General features: G+C 40.7%; 1 protein-coding gene across 2 annotated transcripts in view; it reads left to right on the forward strand.

The window, feature by feature from the left end:
* The first annotated feature begins 19094 nt into the window (after window positions 1-19094).
* NEDD9 (neural precursor cell expressed, developmentally down-regulated 9) overlaps window positions 19095-21926 on the forward strand; it is a 232541-nt gene continuing 229709 nt past the window's right edge. For both annotated transcript variants that reach the window (XM_021009864.2, XM_078153609.1), the window contains exon 1: window positions 19095-19253. The gene's annotated coding sequence lies outside the window, so the exon portion shown is untranslated. The remainder of the gene's footprint in view (window positions 19254-21926) is intronic.

The following is a 21926-nucleotide window of genomic DNA, read 5'->3' on the forward strand; positions in this document are numbered from 1 at the left end:
AAATAACCCTCTGGGATAAGTTTCAGCTAAAGTATAAATCTGTGGAACCGTGGTTTTAGAGGTGGGGACCCTTATAGGTCCCCTAGTCCAGTCCTCTCATTTTATAGATGAGGAAGCAAAGGTTTGATGTGGTTGACTGATCAATTAATAATCAATCTTATTAACATGTAAGCTTTCCTTGAAGACAGGGATTCTTTTCCCTTCTGTGTATCTGCAGCAGCTTAGCATGATGCCTGCTATGTAGTAAATGCTTATTAAATGCTTGTCAATTAATTTAATGGAATACAGCGATACTATCACCTCCCTTTTTCTGTCTCTTCTAATGGAACTTTTAAAAAACCACAATTTAAAAAAAAATATTCTGCCATGCTATTGTGAGCATGTTCAAAACTCAAAATCCTGCAGGTTTTATTTGTACCTACTGCTGCCTAGATAGGCCTCACTCCTCCTCCATTTCTGCTGTGCTTGGCATTTTGAACAGAGGAGTAGAACTCTGCATTCATCCTTAATAAATTCCATCTGTTTAGATTCGGCCCCTTCTTGTAATCTATTAATATCTTCTTAGAGTCTAATTCTGTTGCCCAATAAGTTAGCTCATTCTCCCGATTTTGTGTCATGTGAATATTTAAAAAGCATGACACCTATGACTTCACCCAAGTCATTGACTGAAATCTTGACCAGAATAGAGTCGAGAATAGATACTTTGGATACACCACTAAAGCTACATTCCCAACCCCTTCTGATCCATTGATTTTTTTTCTTTCTAGTCATTAAATCAGTTCCAAATCTTCCTAATTGTATTATTTTGTAGCATGCATCTGTATATCTATCTATCTTGTGCTTCTGGAATCCCAAAGTTCATCATTTTACCTAGGAGCACCTCTGTTCATCATGATCCATGAACAGATCATAGAAATAGATAAATAAAACTGGAAAGGACCTCAGAGGACATCCAGCCCAATCTCTTCATTTTGCCTACGAGGAAACTGAGGCCCAAGGACTTTCAGTGACTTGCCTTGGGTCACATAAGTAGTAAACAAGTCATACAGAGGTATTTTATAGTCACTCAGCCAATAACTATTTATTAAGCACCTACTATATGCCAGGCATAGTGCTAAGGGCTGAAGATTCAAATGGAAAATAAAAGTTCCTGACCCTACAATCCAATGGGGGAAATCATTATATAAAAGGAAGCTGGAAAGGAAGTTACCTAGTTTAGGGGCATTATGGAGAATTCCTAAAGAGTGAAATAAGTGGGAAATAAAGAGATGGCTGATCGGAGAACTCCCACTAAGTTTAGGTTTTGGAAGTTGTTCTCCTCTCCCTATACCCCAAAAAAAGTTAAGTTCCATTAGGAGAGACAGAAGAAAGGGGATTAGAGTATTGTTGTACTCAGTAAGTTAATTTGATCAACAAGCATTTAATAATTTACTACAAATACATTTACTACATCTTACTGGGTACTGATGAACAATGAGAGCCACCAGCTAAGAGAAACTAGGGTTATCACTTGACTGTGCCTGTACCTAGCCCATTGGGAAAGATGAAGATAAAACCTAATAAAATCCCAAGAAGAACTGGAGGGAAATTAAATTTTACATGATGATATGTTCATGAAATTCATTTGATCAATCAGTAGACATTTATTAAGAGCCTATATAGTACTAGGCACTGTGCTGAGCTTTGGGAATACAAAAAGAAGCAAAAGACAGTCCCTGCCCTTATGGAACTTACAGTCTAATGGGAGAGATAACAGGCAAACAAACATGCACAAAGCAAGTCACATATGAGAAAAATAGGAAATAATTAACAGAAGGAGGGCACTGAAACTAAGAGGGAATAGGGAAGGCTTCGTGTAGAACATAGGATTTTAGTGGGAACTTAAAGGAAGCCAGTTGGGTCTGGAGTCAGAGTAGAGGAGGGAAAACATTCCAGGCACTTGGAACAGGGAGAGAAAAATGTCCAGAGCCAAGAGATGGAGAATCTTGTTCATGGAACAACCAGAAGACCAGCGTCATTGGATTGAAGAGGGTGTATCCAGGAAATAAGGTATAAGAAGACTGGAAAGATAGAAGGGTTAGGTTATTAAGGGCTTTGAATGATAAACAGAGCAGTTTGTATTTGCTCTTGGAGGTAATAGGAAGCTACCGGAATTTGTTGAGTGAAGGGGTGACAGTATCAGACTTTCATTTTCAGAAAATGCTTTAGTAGCTGAATGGAGAATAGATTACAGTGGGGAAAGACTTGAGGCAGTCAGACTCACTAGCAATCTTTTGCAATAATTAAGGTATGTGGTGATGAGAGTTTGTACTAGAGTTATGGCAGTGTCAGAGGAGAGAAGGGAGTATATTACAGAGATAGTGCAAAGGTTAAAGTGACAGGCCTTGGCAACATCTTGAATGTGGGAGGTGAGTGGTAGTGAGGAATACAGCATGACTCCTAGGTTGTGAGCCTGAGGGACTGGGAGGATGGCAATATACATACATACATACATACATACATACATACATACATACTTATGTACATACATACACATATATACACATATACACATGTATAATACATACATCATACATTAAATATATATATTCTTTCTAGTAACACAGAAGGTAGGAGAGAGGAAAGATTTAGGGAGAAAGATAATGAGTTCTGTTTTGTACATGTTGAGTTTAAGATCTCTACAGGACATCCAGTTTGAGATGTCTAAAAGGCAGTTGGAGATGTGAGATTGGAGTTCAGCACAGGGATTGGGGCAGGAAAGATAGATTTGAGAATCATCAGCATAGAAATGATAATTAAATCCATGGGAGCCAACAAGATCACCAAGTGAAGTAGTATAGAGGAAAAAGAGGGCCCAAGACAGAACCCTGAGGGATACCTACAGTTAAAGGGTGTGATCTGGAGGAGGATCTAACAAAGGAGACAGAGAAGAAGCAGTCAGATAGGTAGGAGGAGGAGGAAGAGAGAGTGGTGTCCTGAAAACCTAGAGAGAAAAGAGCACCAAAGAAGAGAGGGTGATGAAGTGTCAAAGGCTGAAGAGGGGTTGAGGAGAATGAAGATTGTGAAAAGGCAGTTGGATTTGGCAACTAAGAGATCATTAGCAACTTTGGTGAGAGCAGTTTTGGTGGAATGACAAGGTCTAAAGCCAAATTGTAAGGATTTAAGAAGAGATAAAGAGGAAAGAAAGTGGAGGCTTCTATTGTAGACAGCCTATTAGCTACAAAGGACAGAAGAGATATAAGCTGATAATGAGGATAGAAGGATTGAGTGAGGATATTTTTTTTCAGGATGGGAGAAGCATAGGCATGTTTGTAGGCAGTAGAAAATGTGCCAGTTGTAAGAGAAAGATTGAAAGTAAGTGAGAATGGGGATGAAAGAGAAGGCAATCTGCTGGAGGAGAAGGGATGGAATGAGGGTGCTTAAACAAGTCGTGAGGTTAGCCATGGTAAGGAGTAAGGTCACTTCATCATGTGAAATAGGGGTGAAGGAGGAGAAAGTATCAGAAGACATCTGAGTGATAGGTGATGGGGGAGAGGGGAGAAGAAGGGGTTCACAGAGAATGGCTTCAATTTTTCTGTAAAATATGAGGCAAGATTCTTAGCTGAGAGACTGAGGAGAGTCATAGAAGGTTTGAAGAGGGATGAAAAGGTCTGGAGGAACTGCTGTGGATAGTGGGATAGTGTGTTGATAAGGAAAGTGAATACATATAATAGGATAGCCTAGATTATGTAACATAAATTTGTAATAGACCTGGTCAGAATGGATGCATGATTTTCTCCCCCTTCATCCAGCAGCATGTGTGTAGGTGTGAAGGTGACAAATGATGGGAGTGATGCAAGCCTGAATCTTGGCAGGGTGTAATCAGTGAGAGGGCTAGGGGTTCAAGAGATGAGGACAATATAGAATTGAATTGGCTCACCAGAGGGGTCAAGATGGGGAGAAAAGGAGAGAGTGGCAAGAGCAAGGGAGATGTCCTGGAAGAGAAGTGAATGGTCAAGGGCTTGGAGGTCAGGGTGAAAAAGTAAGGTTATATAAAGGAAGGCAGAGGGGGAAGTGAAATTAGATCATAGTTATTAGATTATTATTAGTGGTAGTTACATTATTATAGTTGGATAAGGAGATTTCAGAATTCTTTAACATGGAGGTGGTATTTGTGGGTAAATAAGATCAAGAGTATGACCATCTTTATGTGTGGCTGTGGAAGAATAGCTCATGGGAGGTGATTAGCCTGAGGAACTGAGTGGCTGCATGTGAAAGGTGAAGGAAGTTTCCAGTCTTGGCATTAGATTGTGAGCTCATATGCCTGCTGAAATCTTTCTTGGTATGGGATGAATGTGGAATGCAGGATGCAATGGAACAGCTGCAAAAAGAGGTCAAAGAGGCAAGATCAAAGAATTTCCCTTAAGAAAACAACCCCATTACATAGATTACACAAGAAGCTAATGACAAGGCAAAGATAGAGATTTATATTTTCTTTTCATTTGGCATTTTAAGGCAGTCCAATTTTCTTTGTCCAATATACATGAGAGAGAAGTAGAGATCTTAGAGCCCTAGCTAAATTCATGAATTATGAGGCAGTCAGAACTCAGCATTCTGGCCCTTTCCTCAGTCTCTGGAGGCCTAGTCAGGCCTCAGTGTCTCTGCCTAACACAATCCCTAAAGAGACATTCTGAAATGAGGCCTTTCCTGTTCCCTCCCCCACCGTATTGGTTTGTATCAATCTTGCACACATTTTATATTTATCTGTATACCATTGGTTGCTCTTCTCCCCCAGAGGAAGGTATCGAATGTGTCCAAGAACATTGAATTTCAGTACATGCTAGGACAGGAAATCTATAGAGGGACAGAGTGGAGCTCTAGACGGCTTTAGAGGGATTTATAGTAGGGATGGAGGAGGAGGGGGATAATTATGGTTGCACATATTACACATTAGTCAGAGTGACAAACAGATATAAAGAGACAGAGAGGGATAAAAGCAGGAAGGAGAGGAGGGAGAGAGGGGGAGAAAGAGAGGGAGAAAGGGAGGAGAAGGAGAAGGAGGAGAAGGAGAAGGAGAAGAGAAGGAGAAGGAGAAGGAGAAGGAGAAGGAGAAGGAGAAGGAGAAGGAGAAGGAGGAGGAGGAGGAGGAGGAGAAGAAGAAGAAGAATTCAGAGTTGTTAATTACTTTAGGGGAGAGATAGTCCAATCTGCATCTAAATAGGGAGGTAGCATGGTATAATGGAAAGGACACTGGCTCTGAAGTCAGAGTACATGGGTGCAAATCCTACCTCTGACAGTTATTACCTATTTGACCTTGAGGAAAATTATTTCATTTCCTGGCTTCAGTTTACTTAACTGTAAAACATGTGGGAGGGGGGAGGAAGAAGAGAAAACTAGATGATCTCTAAATTCCTTTCTAGCTTTTAAGTCCTTTCTAGCCCTTCTACAACATCTGCAAGAGGTGATCACCCAGTTTCAGCTTTTAAAATTATTTTGAGAAAGGTCTCACCATCCCCTAAGGCAGCCCCTTCTACTTTGGGAGAGCTTTAATTGATAGGAAGTTTTTCCTATATCTGTCTCTCTCTGACTTCCTCCTATTATTCTTAATTCTGTCCTTTATAGCCAAATAGAATCAGTTTAATCTGTCTTCTTCATGTCCAATTTTAAAATCCTTGAAGACAGCTAACATGTTTCCCCTCAAGTTTTGTCTTCTCTAGGTTAAACATCACCAGTTCCTTCTACCATTTAATTTGGAGAGAAAGACGAGAGAGAGAGAGGGTCTCCATCCCTTTTACTGACAGCCAAAATCAGTCAATGTACATGTTGTTTGCTTTCTGATTATAGTATTCTGAGAGACTGATGTAGATAATAGATAGGTAAATAGATAATTAGCAAGCATTTATTAAGTAGTTTTTTATAGTGTTTTCTTTTAAAATAACCTAAGAAGGTGCTTCACTTCAGAGAGTGAAGAAAAGGAGGCAGCACAATTTTCCATTTTTATTTTTTGAGATAATCTACCCAATGAGACTCAACGAACTGTAATTAAGAACCTGCAATGTGCAATCATATGTCTGGGCCAAAGGAAACATTTAGGACACTGGATTTTTGTGAGGGTATCCAAGAGAACTTGGTAAACTAGTTGGGTGTAGAAAAAAAAAAGGAGGTAACGAGCTATTTTCCCATGATGGACTGACATACAAAGATAAATTGTGCTGATAAGCAGGGGTTTAGGAAAGTAATGGTGGCTCTACTCTCCCTAGTGCCGGGTTTGTGGCACCAAATATTCTCTGCACTCTACATTGCTTAATATTCCTTCCTCGTTGATTTCTGCAAGGCATTTGATGAGATCTGTCATGACATCCATTGCAGACAAAATGAAAAAAAAAATATATATATATATGGATTTCATGATAGTAGATCAACAAGCATTTATTAAGTACTTACTCTGAGCCAAGCACTCTGCTAGGTGTTAGGAATACTTCTTGTTATTATTGTCCAGTCATTTTCAGTTGTGTCCAGCTCTTTGTGACCCCATTGGAATTTTCTTGGCAAAGATATTGGAGTGGTTTGCCATTTTCTTCTCCACCTCATTTTACAATGAGGAAACTGAGGCAAACAGGGTTAAATGACTTGCCCAGGGTCACACAGCTAGTAATGTCTGAGGCTCTTCTTGTCTCTAAGCCCTGCTCTCTATCCACTGCACCACCTTGCTGCTAGGAATACAAATAAAGGTAAATACATGGTCCCTGCCCTCAAGGAGCTCACATTTTAATGTAGGAAACAACATGCAAACAACTATGTACATAGAAGATATTTGCTGAGTAAATGAAAGGTAAAGTCAAAGAGAAAGTAATAGCAATTGGGTGCAAAGTGAGAAGGTCTCTTGCAGAAGGTGAAATTGATGCTAAAGTCTTGAAGGAAGCCAGCAGGAGTAGATGAGGTAAGAGAGGAGTTGAGAAATAGGGACAGTGAATGAAAAGGCACCAAGTCTGGAGAGGGAATGAATACTGGATGCAAGGAAGAGCAAGAAGGCCAGTGGCATGGCAAAGTGAGTATTATAGAGGGAAGTGAAGTGTAGGAAGACTGGAAAGGTAAGAAGGGATGAAGTTGTAAAAGGCTTTAATGCCAAATAAAGAATTTTATATTTGATTCTAGAGGCAATAGGAAGACACTAGAGTTTATTGAGTAAGGAGGTGACATGGTCAGACCTACGCTTTAGGAAAATCACCTGGAAGGTTGAGTGGTGGATGGATTAGAGTGAAGAGAGACTTGAGGCAGAGAGGCCAACCAGAATACTATTGCACTAGTACTGGTATGAGGAGATAATGGCTTGTAGCAGGGTATTGGCTATATGAGTGGAGGGAAGAGTTCATAATGAAGAAATGAGTAGGGAGAAACAAGACTTGGAAATGGATTGGATTATATTGGGGGAGTGTAATGGGTACAGCAAATGAGACTGAGGAGCAGTCAAATGGGTGGAGGATGCCTAGGAGAGAACAGTGGCAAGAAAACTTAGAAGAGAGAATCTAGAAGTTTCTAGAGAGAATCTAGAGCAGTTCCAAAGGCTGCAGAGAAGTCAAGAAGAATGAGGAATGAGAAAATTTCATTAGATTGCTAATTAAGAGATGGTTGATTGCCTTTCTTTGTATCTGATGAAGCATGTCTATGTCTTTCTGATAGTGGCACCCAGGACAGAACACAGTTCTCCAGATGTAGTCTCTCATGCCTGGGCATGAGTCGGGTGATATTTGTGTTCGTTCATCTTCCACGTTCCCTAGATCACAATAGCTGGGCTTCAACGTTTAGCAGGGATGAGCAGGAGATCCTTGATCTGAAGAACTGACCTTCTCCCCGCACTTACCCCAACCCCTACCCTATCCTATGGGAGTTAGGCTTCCATAATTAAACTCTAGTCCACGTGAGTTTACCTTTGAGGGTTCCCAAGGTCATGGTACAGAAATGAGAGGCAGGGTAAGTAGGAAATGAGCCATGCACACTCTTCCTACCAAGCAGCAGTCCAGACTTTCCTATCAAGGCATTTTCCTATGGTTTCCAAAGGTCAAAGATTTGGCTCATCTCTTCTTCTTTCCTTTGAAACTATGGACAGTAACTTTGGAGCAAAAAGGGCTTAACCTGGATGACTATTACTCAGTGCTAATGGTGGAAGGAAAGGACAACAGCAAGGTTCTCTGTGAAAGCATAGCCATGTGAGTAGGATCATGGGTTGAGGCAGAAAAAGCATTAGGGTTACGGAATAGGGAAGCGTTCCAAGTCACTGTAATCTCCAATGCTACAAAAAAAAATTTTTTTATGGTAATGTGGTTGGTTGGTAGTGATTTCCTCCTATGGAAAAAAAAATGGAATTTGGGATTAGAATCATAGATTTTTAGAGCTGGAAAATTTCACTTTTAGCCTCGGATGCTGAGGCCTAGGTTAAAGACAGACTAGATTTTATTATCTGTCAAGAGGATACTGTGCTTAAGACTGTGCTGGCATCTTCAGGCTGTGACCACATTGCACATTTTTGTGGGAAGTTTCAGATGAAACTTCTTACTGCTGCATTCTTCTTCTTGGTGGGGGGTGAAGGAGGAGGGGGAGGTTCATGGCAGGGCTGATAATGCCCAAGGGAGCTCAATCTCCTTCTTCAAACTTGTTTTAGAAACCAATTTATTTTTCCTGCATTAACATGATTTTTTAAAAAAATAACTGGAGGCACAAATTAACACAGAATTTAGAAAATGTCCTTCCCTTCCCCCAAATCCTCTGCGGTTCGTGGTGGTAGCTTGAGTTCATGGTTACTGATAAAAATGAGAAAATATTGGACTTTTTGTAACCCCCTGAGGCCTCTCAGTCAGAGATCAACAATCAGGGCCACTAAACAGTTTAGACCAATTACTTCGACTGCATTCTGCTCTTCAGAAATTCCACATAGGAACTGAACAGAGCTGTTATCGTAATTAGGACTTGCTTCATTTTTAATATACTTCCTACTGACCCACTTTAAATTCCTCCACCAACTTCTTTTTCCTCTTTACCCAATCAATCTCTTCTCCCCTATTAACTCATATAAAGGGGAGACCCTTTAGCCAGAAAATTCTATTCACTATCCCCCAGATAGTTCAATCTCATTCACATGCACATCATTGACACAAGAGATAATGTGGTATAGTGGTATGGTGATATAAACCTGGAAGACAAAAAACTTGAGTTCCAATTCTGACACATCACTGAGCGACCTTGGGAAAGTCATAATATATCTCTTGGACTTTATTTCTCTGTTACTAGTTACTAGATAATCTCAAAGGATCCAGGCAGTTCTTTCTGCTAAATGTAGTTTACATTCTAAAATTCTATAACCTCCATAGAGTATAGTTCACCATTCCTTTCTGCCCATCCATACCTTACTCGTTCTTCAGAGATCAGTCAAGTAGTGAGATTACTCACTATTTGCATGTCATCGCTATAATGCCATCTCACCTAGTGAAGATCACTACCTTGCTCTCTTCCCTTATCTCATTATACTTCCTTGAAATGAACTGGAAGTAGGTGCCCATCAGCTGGGGAAGGGCTACAAACTATAGTATGTGGTTCTACTGTAATACTATACAGTATTAAATGATGAGAAGTATGTGAAGATATGTGAACTAAGACATATTGAGGAAAGCAGAACCAGGAAAACAATATACATAATAACTAGAACAATGTAAATAAAAGAACAAAAAGATTAGAGTCTGTGTAATTATAATGATCAAATTTGGTACCAGAGAAAAGAAGAGAAAATACACCTCCCTGTCTTCTTTACAGAGGTAGGTGGATATAAATGTAGAATATTGCACATACTAGCAGACAGTTCACCCGGCTGTCTCCTGTCTCCATCAATGTGTCCAGAAACTCATCTTCCTGAAATATAGAACCAGCTCTGAAACTCTCACCTCCTCAGTACTCTTACCCTTGGGGCCTCTCCCTCCCTCTAACTGAAGAGGGTAGTTAGGGGAGAGCCCCTCCCAGATCCACATCTCCATTCCCCTTTTTTTAACTTTCTTTTTATGTATTGTCTTCCCTCACTGGAATGTGAGCTCCTTGGGGGCAGGGAAGGGATATATTCAGAAATGAAGGTGATATAAAAATAAAGGATATTAACTATTTAAGAAGAAATATGTGTCCTAGTTACATGATCAGGAAGCAAAGAAAATATGGCTAGAGGAACAAGTGGGGATTTTCTTTCTTAAGTCTCCAATGAAACAAAACGAGGTAGCCCTGTAGGTTAATGGAAGACACATAATGACAGCATATGGAGATAGTGTCAGGATTTTGACTAACAAGGTCTGGTGAATTTTAAAGTGTATAAGGTATCAATTACACATAAGGGGATAGTGAAATTCAGACTGCTGCTGAATCAGAAAAGATGAATGTTCAAGGAATTAGCAGAAGTAGAGAACCAGCAATGTTGGATGGAAAATGGTTATAAATTATCGTAAAAGTTGTTTCTGCTTTAGACTGAAAAGAATTAAAGCCATGGGTAAATTATCAAAGAAAAGATTTCTTTAAAAAAAAAACACGTCCAATAGATACATTCATCTGGAAAGGTTTGTCTTCTTCAATTTGGTTTCCTTTAGAGAGCTAAGCCTGGAGTCAGGAAGATCTGAGTTGAAATCTGGCCTTAGATACTTACTAGCTGTGTGATCCTGGGCAAGTCATTTAACCCTGTTTGCCTCAGTTTCCTTATCTGTAAAATGAATTAGAGAAGGAAATGGCAAACTGCTTCAGTATCTTTGCCAAGAAAACTCTAAATGGAGTCACAAAGTGTCTGAACAACGATAAGAACAAATCCATTCATTCAGAAGGAGCACAAAATCTATTTTAGCAGCTGGATCTATCATAGATTCTCTACTGAGGTCTCAGCTACTGTGCAAATACCAAAAGTGCCTTTTGTCTTGCTGGTTCTTAATTTCCTCATCTACAAAAGGAAGATAGAAATGGCCTTCACCTCATAGTGATAACTTGGTGAGGTTTAATTAGGGAACTCTGGGAAGTCTCCCTAAGATCTTTGAATAAGGAAGTAGTGATGTTGATGACTATAATGATGCTGGCGGTGGTGTTTGGGAAACAACAGTCTGTATTCGTGTGGTAAATATAGTTCTGGGACATAGCATACTAAGATTTTAATACTGAAAGTGTTCTTGAAGGTCATCTAACTCAACCCTTCTCCTAGAGATGGAGAAACTGAAGCACAAATAAGTCATGTGGTTTGCCTGAGGTCATATTGCTAGTAGCACAGTCAGGGCTTGAATGAAGTTGTCCAGACACCTGGTCTGCCTGCCCAAATACACAGGATCTTTGACCCAGAGCTATAACTAAAAATTATGTGGCACTTTAAGATTTCCAAAGCACTTTACCTCTATTATATAATTTGATCCTCACAACAGCCTCATGAGGTAAGTGCTTATTGGTGTCCTCATTTTACAGATGAGGGAAATGAGACCAAGAGAAGTTGTGGCTTGTCCAGGGTCACACAACTTTTATGTCTCTGAGGAAGGATTCAGACTTGGGTGTTCCTTACTCCAAGTCCTACATGTTAACAATTGCACTACCCAGCCACTCAGAAGTTGTGGTTATTCCCAGTAAGTCTGAATTGACAGGGATTGTTTGCTATTTGCTCTGGATTTTTATGAGGCTCGCTAATGGGGGTGCCGCTGGACCTCATACACTAATGGCAGCTTGTCCTTCACTTGTCAAGCATATAATATGCATGTTTCTGACTTGATTTGTTCCAATAATACCACTGATCTACATAAAACATAAACGCCTCAGCTAGAATGTGGATGATACCTTGAAAATAATAATAACAATATCTACTTATAATAATAATAACAGCTGGCATTTATTTGTTATAATATAAGTAATAGCTAGCATCTATTTAGCACTCTAAGGTTTATGAAGATTTATATTTCCTAGTGTTCTTTCCACAAGTCCCATGCCATCTCAATAAGGGAAATATATATAAGATCCAGTAAAAGAGAGTTCTTTCCCAGCTAGTGGTTTGCTGTGGGTCAGGTTAAAGATAGAATACTGCAGATGAATCACAGCAAGAAAGCCTGAAATGTATAGAAAAGGGGAGAGAGATATAAAACTGAAAAAGAGCCAGCCGACAAAGCACTTTAAATGCCAGAGAAGTTTACGTTTTATCCTAGAGACAATAGGTAGGCAACGAAGTTTCTTGAGCAGAGAAGTAACTGCCAATTTGGTATCTGAGTGGAAGATGGGTCAGAGTAGAAAGACACAATGCAGAATGACCAATTAGGAGGCCATTGCAGTAGATACAGTGAGAGGCAGTAACATCTGAGCTAGGATAGTGGCTATAGATTCAGGGGATAGATAAAAGAGCCATTGTAGAAGATAACCAATTGGTTGGAGGGGGGTGGGGTTGAGGAAGAGGGAATAGATAAGGACACTGAGGTTGCGTAATGGGTGACTCAAAGGCTATTGGTGCCTTCAACAGAAATAAGAAAGAAAGAGGGAAGGGTTGGGGGGTGGGAATAACATGTTTTGTTTGGGGCAATGAGAGGAAGCAAAGTATGGTGAAAAGAGCCCTACTTTTGGAATTAGAGGAGCAAGATTTAATCTCAGCTTGGCTACTTACCTCCTATGTACTTTGAGCAAATCATTTAACCTCTCTGAGTCTTAGTTTCTTTATAAAATAAGTGAGTGGGATCAGATGACTTCTGACATTGATTCCATCCCTAAATCTATAATCTTATGATCTTATGTTGAGTTTGAGATGCCTAGAGTAATCCAGTTTTCCAACTGGATGTCTAATAAGTAGTTTTGACAACATAGGTCTAGAACTCAGGTGGTGCAGTGGATAGAGTTGTTGGGCCTGGAATCAGGAAGATTTATTTTTCTAAGTTCAAACCTGACTTCAGACATTTACTAGCTGTGTGACCCTGGGCAAGTCACTTAACCCTGTTTCCCTCAGTTCGTCATCTGTAAAATGAGCTGGAGAAGGAAATGGCAAACCTCTCCAGTATCTCTGCTAAGAAAATCACAAACGGGGTCACAAAGAGCTGGAAAGGACTGAAAAAAGATTGAATTTGAGAACTCAAAAGTAAAATTAGAGCTGGATATGTAGACCTGAGAATCATCTTCATAGAGAATTAGTTGAATATCTGGAAGGTAATGAAATCACCAAGAAATAGTGTAGAGAGAGAAGAGAGCTCAGGACAGGGAATACCAATTGCTAGGTAGTGAGACATAGCAAAAGAAACTGAGAAGCAGTTGTATAAATAAAAAGAGAAGGGGCAGCTGGGTGGCACAGTGGATAGAGTACCGGCCCTGAAGTCAGGAGGACCTGAGTTCAGATCTGGGCTCAGACTAAACACTTGACACTAGCTGTGTGACCCTGGGCAAGTCACTGAACCCCAATTGCCAAAAAAAAAAGAGCAATAAATAAAAAGAGAATGAAGAGAATATGCTATCATGAAAACTTAAAGAAAGTATACTAGAAGAGAGAGCAGTCAATTGAGTCAAATCCTTCAAAGAGGTTAAGAAGTACAAGTACAAAAAAGGGGGGGGGAGGCATTGGTCTTTGAATTTAGAGCTCATTTGAAACCTTGAAGAGACCAATTTCAGTTTCATGAGGAAGTTCAAAGCCAGATTACAAAGGGTTGAAAAAACCTTTGCCATTGACTCCCAACATGGCCTTTGGAATGCCAATTGATCTCTCCAGCTTTCATTTTCCCTATCTTCAAAGGGGGAATCATAAGCTTGACCTTCTACCTTGTGTTGGAATGAATGTAATAATAACTGTTTAAAATTTAACTCATAAAAAACAAAATATTAATCTTGAGCATTCTACTCTAAGCTTCTCACTAGTTGGCACCTGGGTGGCATTACATATCTTTGGTTTTACTACCCTCAACTTGGATGGTCCAGATTTCATAAATTCATGAAAAACAAGAGTCAACCAAATTGAAGGGGGAAAAAATTGCCCCAAATTTTCAACCATTTTGCCGTTCTTCCCAAGCTGCCAACCGTCTAACTCTGGTCTCATTGCTTGCTGTTATCCCTCTACCTCCCCATCCTCATGACTATTGCTGTCTATTCAGAAGTTCCCTGATGAATTCCAAACAGTTGTTGTGTGCAGTTTGGCTGCTAAACAGCAGGTAGTTATGAAACATTTTGCAGAAATGTCATAGTTAAGGAGGTATAATGCACGAAACCAATTAAAATAGACACAGAGACTGTTTAAATAAAGATTAAAATGTAAGCAGTGTCTGTATTTGATAAAGTGATTGGACATTACAGCTGTTTGTTTCTGTTTAAAACAGCCTTTGACTTCAATGTTTTCATATGCTCTACCAACTACCAGCCCCTCCCCCAAAAAAGTATGAGTGAATTAGTGAAGACAGATAAAGAAAATCTGTTTTTCCAGTAAGAAAAAAATAAATTTAATTTGTTTCCCTCAAAACAGTTTGATTTGTTACTTGTTAAAAACTCTCATCTCTAAAACTCTATTCTTGAGTGAGCAGAAACTCCATTCTGTGGCACTCTAGTTTTCATCTGGTGAGTGTGTAAGCAGCAATTGTTTCTGTTCTGGCCAGAAACTCTGAGGATCTTCCCCTCCCAGACTGAGTCTTTACGAAGGCTAACTAGGCCATTTTTTCAGTTCTTACCTAGCCTTTAACTACTGAATAGACATTGCCTCAGACTAACTGAAACCTGGGAAAGACCTTAGCTTAAAAATGCCAAGGTCTCCCACTGTACCCAAGGCCATCCCCAGTGGTCTTGATCTGTGTCTTCTGGATTCTGATTACTCTGGAGGAGAGAGTGATGCTGATGACTTTGTACTGTTCTCCTCACTTAAATCCAAGTCATTTGCAAGTCAAGATATCACCCTGCTGATTGTCATTGGTCCTCTTCTAGAATGAAGGACAACAGTTGTTATCTATAAGCAGGTTGAGGGGGTATAGAAGTCTATACCAGGATTGAAATGTACATAGCGGAGACAGACAAACATGTTGACTCCCATTGGAGCCTACGAAATAAAGAAAGATGACAAACATAAGGATGATAGTTTACTGAATAGAGGTCTTCTGAGCTTCCATAATTTGTGAATCCCTAACTCTGTCATTCATCCTTTGTTCTCAAAGAGGACCAATGATATCACAAGGGTCATATCTTGACTTGCATGAGAACAAGGTATGGTGCACTTAGTGGCAGATTAAAGACGTGCAACATGACATCAAAACCTTTCTGAAAACCAAAGTTCATATTTGTTTTTAGATTACTCTGAATTATAAGGAAAACCTCTGTCTTGATATGAATTAGAGAGAAGTCAACAGAACAGTTGGTATAGGCTCAAGCACCATTCTTCTTTCTTTTGAACAATCTCTGTTCTATGTTATTAGAGTGATAGCTAGGAACAGAAGGATAAATAAATCCCTAAGCCTTGGACCTTGATATTCTTGCTCGGTTTCCTGGAATTCCAGCTCTAGTTTCTATTTGGGATCAGTTTAAGTGGGCTTGTCTCTCTTAAACATGATGCACAGAGCCACAGAGAAGCAAATTCCAGACCCTTCCCTTCAGTGGTACTAAAAGTCATGGGGACGCTACAGGTTGACCTTTTAGCAACCCCCATTTTCCCCTTTATTGGGGTAAGGGGTGGGGAGAAGTGTGCCTCAGCCTAGGGTGGTATCACATATTGAGAGTAATTATATGGGGCCCCTGGGGAAGAAAGGGGAGAGAAGCATATCAAAGGAGACGCTTGATTGACTTCCTAGCAACCCCATATTCTTTTCTAATATGAGTAGGGGGATTGGCATTCTCAAACAGGATAGTAACATGTCAGAAGGACCAGAGAGCCGGTCCCTTTCTTTAAGCTAGAATGAGTCTTTTCTCTTTTAGTTGATGTTTTATTAGCATGAGTGTTTCCGGTAAGCACTATGAGCTCACAGATTACAGTGAGGACACTCCTTTTGGGAGGATCATCATGGGCTGACAATCCTAGCTATCACCTGTGATGGGACAAATCAAATCAAATCAGAGAATACTTGTCAGAGAGACTCAGAATTGTGCTTAGGTCCTTGTAACAGGCTAGATGTTCCCACATCCGAGTAACATATATGAGACTCAGTTTTCCACAGAGGGGGATAGTATTTTAGGACAGATTGGTCACCACCTTTACCCCTTTTTGCTGCTTCACAAATTCACTGCCTTGACAGTGAACTTGTAAAATTGTGACCCAGTAAAATTTACTGTATCAACAAAGAAGAAAAGAGAAATAAAGTATGTCTTCTTGCCTAACCTTCAATGCCTTTCCATCCTATATTTAGGGATAGTTCTTCAATTGGGAATTTACTAACTAAAGCTAGAGCATGTGGAGAAGAAAAAGGATAGAATCTCAAGAGTTTTGTACTAGGTAATTTCTAAGATCACTATCAACTCTAAAACTCCATCGTTCTATGATTCTACAGTTGTTTTTGCAGTCATGTCTCCATTTGGGGTTTTTCTTAGCAAAGATACTGGAGTGGTTTGCCATTTTGTTCTCTGGCTCATTTTACAGATGAGGAAATTGAGGTAAAGAGGGTGAAGTGACTTGCCCAGGGTCACCCAGCTAGTAAGTGCCTGAGGTCAGATTTGAACTCAGGAAGATGAATCTGTGGTGCTCTATCCACGCTGCCCATCTGCTCACACCAACACTCAAGGAAAGTAACAATATTATGAAAGCTTTCCTCCCAAAATTCATTCTGTGTGTCACTGAAATAGTCTTATACAGGGTCGTAAACCTAGATCTGTAAGGAGCCTTCAAGGTCATCTAACCCAGCCTCTTCATTTCACAGCTGAGGAAACTGAAGCCCACAGAAGTTAAGTGGATTACCTAAGGTCACAATAAGGGGCAGAGGCAAGATTTGAACCCAGGTTCCCTAATTCCAAATCCTACATTCTTGTTGCTTAATTTCACTGCCTCCCAAAGGCCAAGTGAAAAACAGGTGTTCCTCCAGGTGTTCCTCCAATTGCTAACCTCAATCATTAAACCTCCTCTGTAAAAGCATTCTATCCGCTGTACCACCTCACTGCCTATTATGCTTTACATAAGGAAAAAAAGAATTCCCTTGATGCTAATAACAATAATAATGTGAGAGGCAAAGAAACGATTATATTTCCATATAAGGACATTGTGAGAAAAGGTAGCTCTAGGTCAGAGGTTCTAGAACCGGCTAAAAGTGGATGAAACTGGTTGTTTGGTTAAAGAGGATGGAAGTAGGTCAAAGGTTAAGCTTTACTTAGAGTGTACATGTGTAATGGGCTCATTAATATTACCTTCTCTGCACAGAGGAGAAGCAATAGCACAGAATTAGACACATTTCATGTTAGCGGGAGGAGAGACATATTATTAAGTGGGAGTATCAGGAAGACTGTAACCCTGAAGAACAGGGACCAATCTGGGCTCTGAAGGGAGAGACAAGAAGGACCTTACTGCATAAAAGGCTTGCTCTGGCATCTGTGGGGGGGTGTCTTTTTTGGGGGGTACCACACACACACCAGTTTCTTTCAAGAATGTAAATAAACGTCTCCTTCGCTCACTTCAGTTTAAGTTTTCTTTTTTTTTTATTTTTTTTTTTTGTGAGGCAATTGGGGTTGAGTGACTTGCCCAGAGTCACACAGCTAGTAAGTGTTATGTGTCTGAGGCTGGATTTGAACTCAGGTCCTCCTGACTCCAAGGCCAGAGCTCTATACACTGCACCACCTAGCTGCCCCTTTAAGTTTTGTTTCTTAAGGGAGGACGGAACTCTGCATGGTATGTTTCTAGGGAAGCAGTGAGCTGTGGCTGCATGCTTGGGCTAAACCCCTAACCCTACCAAGGAGTGACTGAACCCCATTTCTCACAATAATATTAGCTAACATTTATAAGAGAATCAGCTATGTGGCTCACTGGATAGAGTGCTAGGCTGGAGTCAGGAAGACCTGACTTCAAATGTGACCTCAGATGTGCACTAGTTGTGTTACCCTGGGCATGTCTCTTGATCTCTGTTTGCCTTAATCCACTGGAGGAGGAAATGGCAAACCACTCTAGTATCTTTGCCAAGAAAACCCCAAAAAGAATTCTGAGGAGTCGGACACAACTGAATGAAGAACAAATACAAAAGCATGTATAAAGTACTTACTATATTGCCAGGCACTTGCTAAGATCTTTACGATTATTCTCATTTGATCCTCACGACAACCCTGGGGGGTAGGTGATATTATTATCCCCATTTTGTGGATGAGAAAACCAAGGCAAATAGAAGTTAAGTGACTTGCCCAGGGTCACACAGCTAGTGAGTCTCTGAAGTTGGATTTGAACTCAGATCTTCTTGACTCCAGACCCTGTGCTCTAACAGCTGTCCTAATTGCAATATATTACAATAATAATTAAAAAGGAGTATGTTGTGACAGGCAGCTAGGTGGAGCAGTGGACAGAATACTGGGCTTAGAACCAGGAAGACTCCTCTTCCTGTGTTCAAATCTGGCCTCAGATACTAGCTGTGTGACACTTAACCCAGTTTGCCTCAGGTTCCTCATCTGTAAAATGAGCTGGAGAAGGAAATGGCAAACCACTCCAGTAACTTTGCCAAGAAAACCCTAAATGGGGTCACAAAGAATCAGATGGGCCTGAATCAGCTGAACAACTCTGTGATAGAAAGAACATCATTTGGTCTTGAAGCCAGAGGACTTGAGTGTGAGTTTGGGATGGACTACTTAATTTGAGGAAATTTCTCTAATTCTCAGCTTCAATTTCCTCACCTTTCAAATGGGGGCAGGAAAGACTGAATTAGATAATGTTCAATGTGCCTTCCAATGCTGATTTTTTTATGCTATATGTATAAATAAACTGGAATCTCCGTGGTATCTGTCCTCTTCAAAGCTGAAAACGATTGTAGATTGGAGCTACATTTGCTACCTGCATTTAAATAAACTATCAAGTCATCTTTGGACTTAATGGTCCAAATGGTCTGGCAGGATTAAAAAAGAGGCAGCCAGAGGAAATGTAACTGAGGCAAGCTTGCTGCACCAATAAGCGGAAGGAGAAAAAAGTTTGTGGTTTCACAACAGAGAAAAATGTTTAAATTTGCCGAGAAGTCAGAATTGGGTGGCTACATCGACGAGCACAGTTACCCAGCTGGCCTGCCTGAGATCTCCTCTCCTTACTGAAGACAAGGCAGGAGAGAAGGCAAAGAATGCACAGAGGAGAAGAGATGTTTCTGTAGCAGGTGAAGAGGGCTTTGCTGTCCTTGGTAAGTCCCAAGTTGCTTCTCCTATTGCTCTGGTTGTGGCCAGGGTGGTGGCTTCTGCTGAGCCTCTGTCATTTCCTGATTTTAGAGACACATCTGTTGGCATTTGTCACCATGTATTACCCCCTTTGGTTTAGGAACGTGTTTAACTGCTGATGTCTCACAGAACTCATTCTAGTCTTCTCAATTTCTCCATCGGACTAGGGTTATTACTGCCGCTGATCATGTTGTCTGGCACCTTTATTTATCATTGGTGTGGCAGTTCTGCAAAGCACACCCGAGGCATGCTTCCTGCTCCCAGAAAACATACTTGTAAATACAATAGGTAATAGTGATTGTACCTGTGATTTCATTGGTTCCCTGCACTGTCAAGAAGCTCCCAAATGAGGGGATGCCTTCCACCAATTCAGGTTGGTGCCTCCTCTGAAATTTATAGTTTTAGAGAGTTGCCTGGGTCACTGAGAAGTTATATGACTTGATCACAGTCACACAGGCAGTGAGCCTCTACAGAGGGATTTGAACTCTTGCCTCTCCCTCTGCACAGACAATGAAGTGACAGATAAAAGCATGCTTTCCTTACTCCACTAATATTTCAGAAAGCAAATGGCCAATTAATTTTAGATTGGATCTGAATCACTTTCCACGTTTGCAGATTCTACTGAGAATTATTCCAAGTAGCAAGAAATGGATTCTCTAGGTTTGGTTTTGTGGAGAGGCATGGAATGTAGTGGAAAAAGGGATGGCCCCAGTGGCTTGAGACATTTTACATGGCTTAGGTGGGAACTTTGCCTTCCACTCCCTAAGCCTCATTGATCTCATTTGTAAAATGGGCATCTTGATACTTGCATTACTTTCTTCCCTTGGGCTGTTACGAGGTAAGCCATTTGAACAAGAGATTGCAGCTTTAGTCTTAGAAGGAATTTGCTGTCAAGGTCTTCTTTTGGGTACTAAGTCACAGGGTCTGCTTGCACCATACCCCTCCCACCCCCAACGTTTTAAAACACAGGAAATCAGATTAAAGTCAACATCAAAGGCAGCCTTGAAGAGGTAAATAAGCAGAAAAGGGCCAAGTGTAGCCTGAGATGAGTGTAGAAAGGGGTGGGGTTGGGATAGGTAGAGTCCCACTTCTTTGACTTGGTTGGGGAGCAGGGGTTGAAGTTTGTTGTCTGATTATACATAAGTGAAGTTCAGGCTTCAGGTTATTTTTCATTTTGCTTTTACGTCAGCTATGGAGGTGACCTTTTCCCCTAGACTACCTCCCTTAGTTATATCTCAGGTCCTAAGAAAGGAATGTGGTAGGGAGAGAGGGCTAAAAAAGGAAAGAAAAAAAAAGCTGACAAAGACAAGAGGGGTAGGGCAATCTCTGTGATTTCATCAGTGTAGGCAGGGAGGTGGCACAGTAGGTAGAGCAATGGGCTTGGAGTCAGGAAGGCCTGAGTTCAAATCCATCCTCACATTTACTAGCTGTGTGACCCTGAGCAAGTCATTTAACCCCTTTTGCCTCAGTTTCCTCATCTAAAATGACCCAGAGAAGGAAATGCAAACTACTCCAGTATCTTTGCCAGGAAAACCCCAGATGGGGTCATGAAGAGTTAGAAATGACTGGACAATTCCATTTATGCCTTTTTGTTATAGATAGCATTCCAATTCAATCTTTATTCCATGCTAGATTCCAGATGCCCTCAACTCCTGAGAACCTCCAAGGAATTGTAATGGGGCGAGGGAAGAGATTCCTTAGTACTTGCTAACAAGACTGTGGGGGGAAAAAAAAAACAAAACACCGCAAATATACTTTTCATTTGCCCTAGAGAAGCAAGAGGAGGTAGAGCAGGGGCTGAGCCAGTGTTTCTGGTGGACTTAAAGAGATAACATCTGTCAAGTGCTTTTCAAAGCCAGACGTTTTTATTTTCAGTCACATGCAGGGCAGAGTCTAAGTGCACAGGAATTTAAAATCAGCAAAACCACACCTCCAAAAGGACACATCACAAAATTCAGATGGCGGAGTAGCTTTTCTATGACTAAGAATTTTTGTGGTTCAGAGATGACTAGTAGAGGTGATTCCTGAGAACCAGCCAAAGTGAATGTAGGAGCCCAAGAGCCACTCTTGTTTACATTCATTTCAAATTGGCAATCTTAGTTAAGTATATTTAAGAAGTCCAACCCACTGGAACTCTCAGTTCCACCCCTTCAAGACAAGTGACAGGCAAACACTCACAAAGGATCTGGGTGTGTTTGGATTGGTGGGAAAGTTACCAGATTGTATCCTGATGTGAGCACAGCCCCAAACCAATCATCTCTACTTTCTATTTCATAATCCTGTAGGAAGAGCATTAACATTCAAAATGGTGACCTGGAGACACTATAAATTTCTAGTGGTAACCAACATCTGTAATGCCAGATAAGGAGTATAAAGATATAAAAGATCCCAGCTGATGGATATCTTGTGCTCAGGAGTTGGGCCAGTGGGCTAGGCCAATCAGGTGTCCTAAATTTGGCATTAGAAAGGCGAAGCTGCAGGAGGAGAAGGGGGGCATTAAATTGTTGCTGTTACCCAGTCACATCTAACACTTTGTGACCCCATTTGGGGTTTTCTTGCAGAGTGGTTTGCCATTTCCTTCTCCAGCTCATTTTACAATGAGGAAATGAGGCAAAGAGTTAAGTGACTTGCCCCAGGTC

This window comes from Phascolarctos cinereus, unplaced genomic scaffold (genome assembly GCF_003287225.1).
Source record: "Phascolarctos cinereus isolate Bilbo 61053 unplaced genomic scaffold, phaCin_HiC Scaffold_4;HRSCAF=312, whole genome shotgun sequence".
Lineage (NCBI taxonomy): Eukaryota > Metazoa > Chordata > Mammalia > Diprotodontia > Phascolarctidae > Phascolarctos > Phascolarctos cinereus.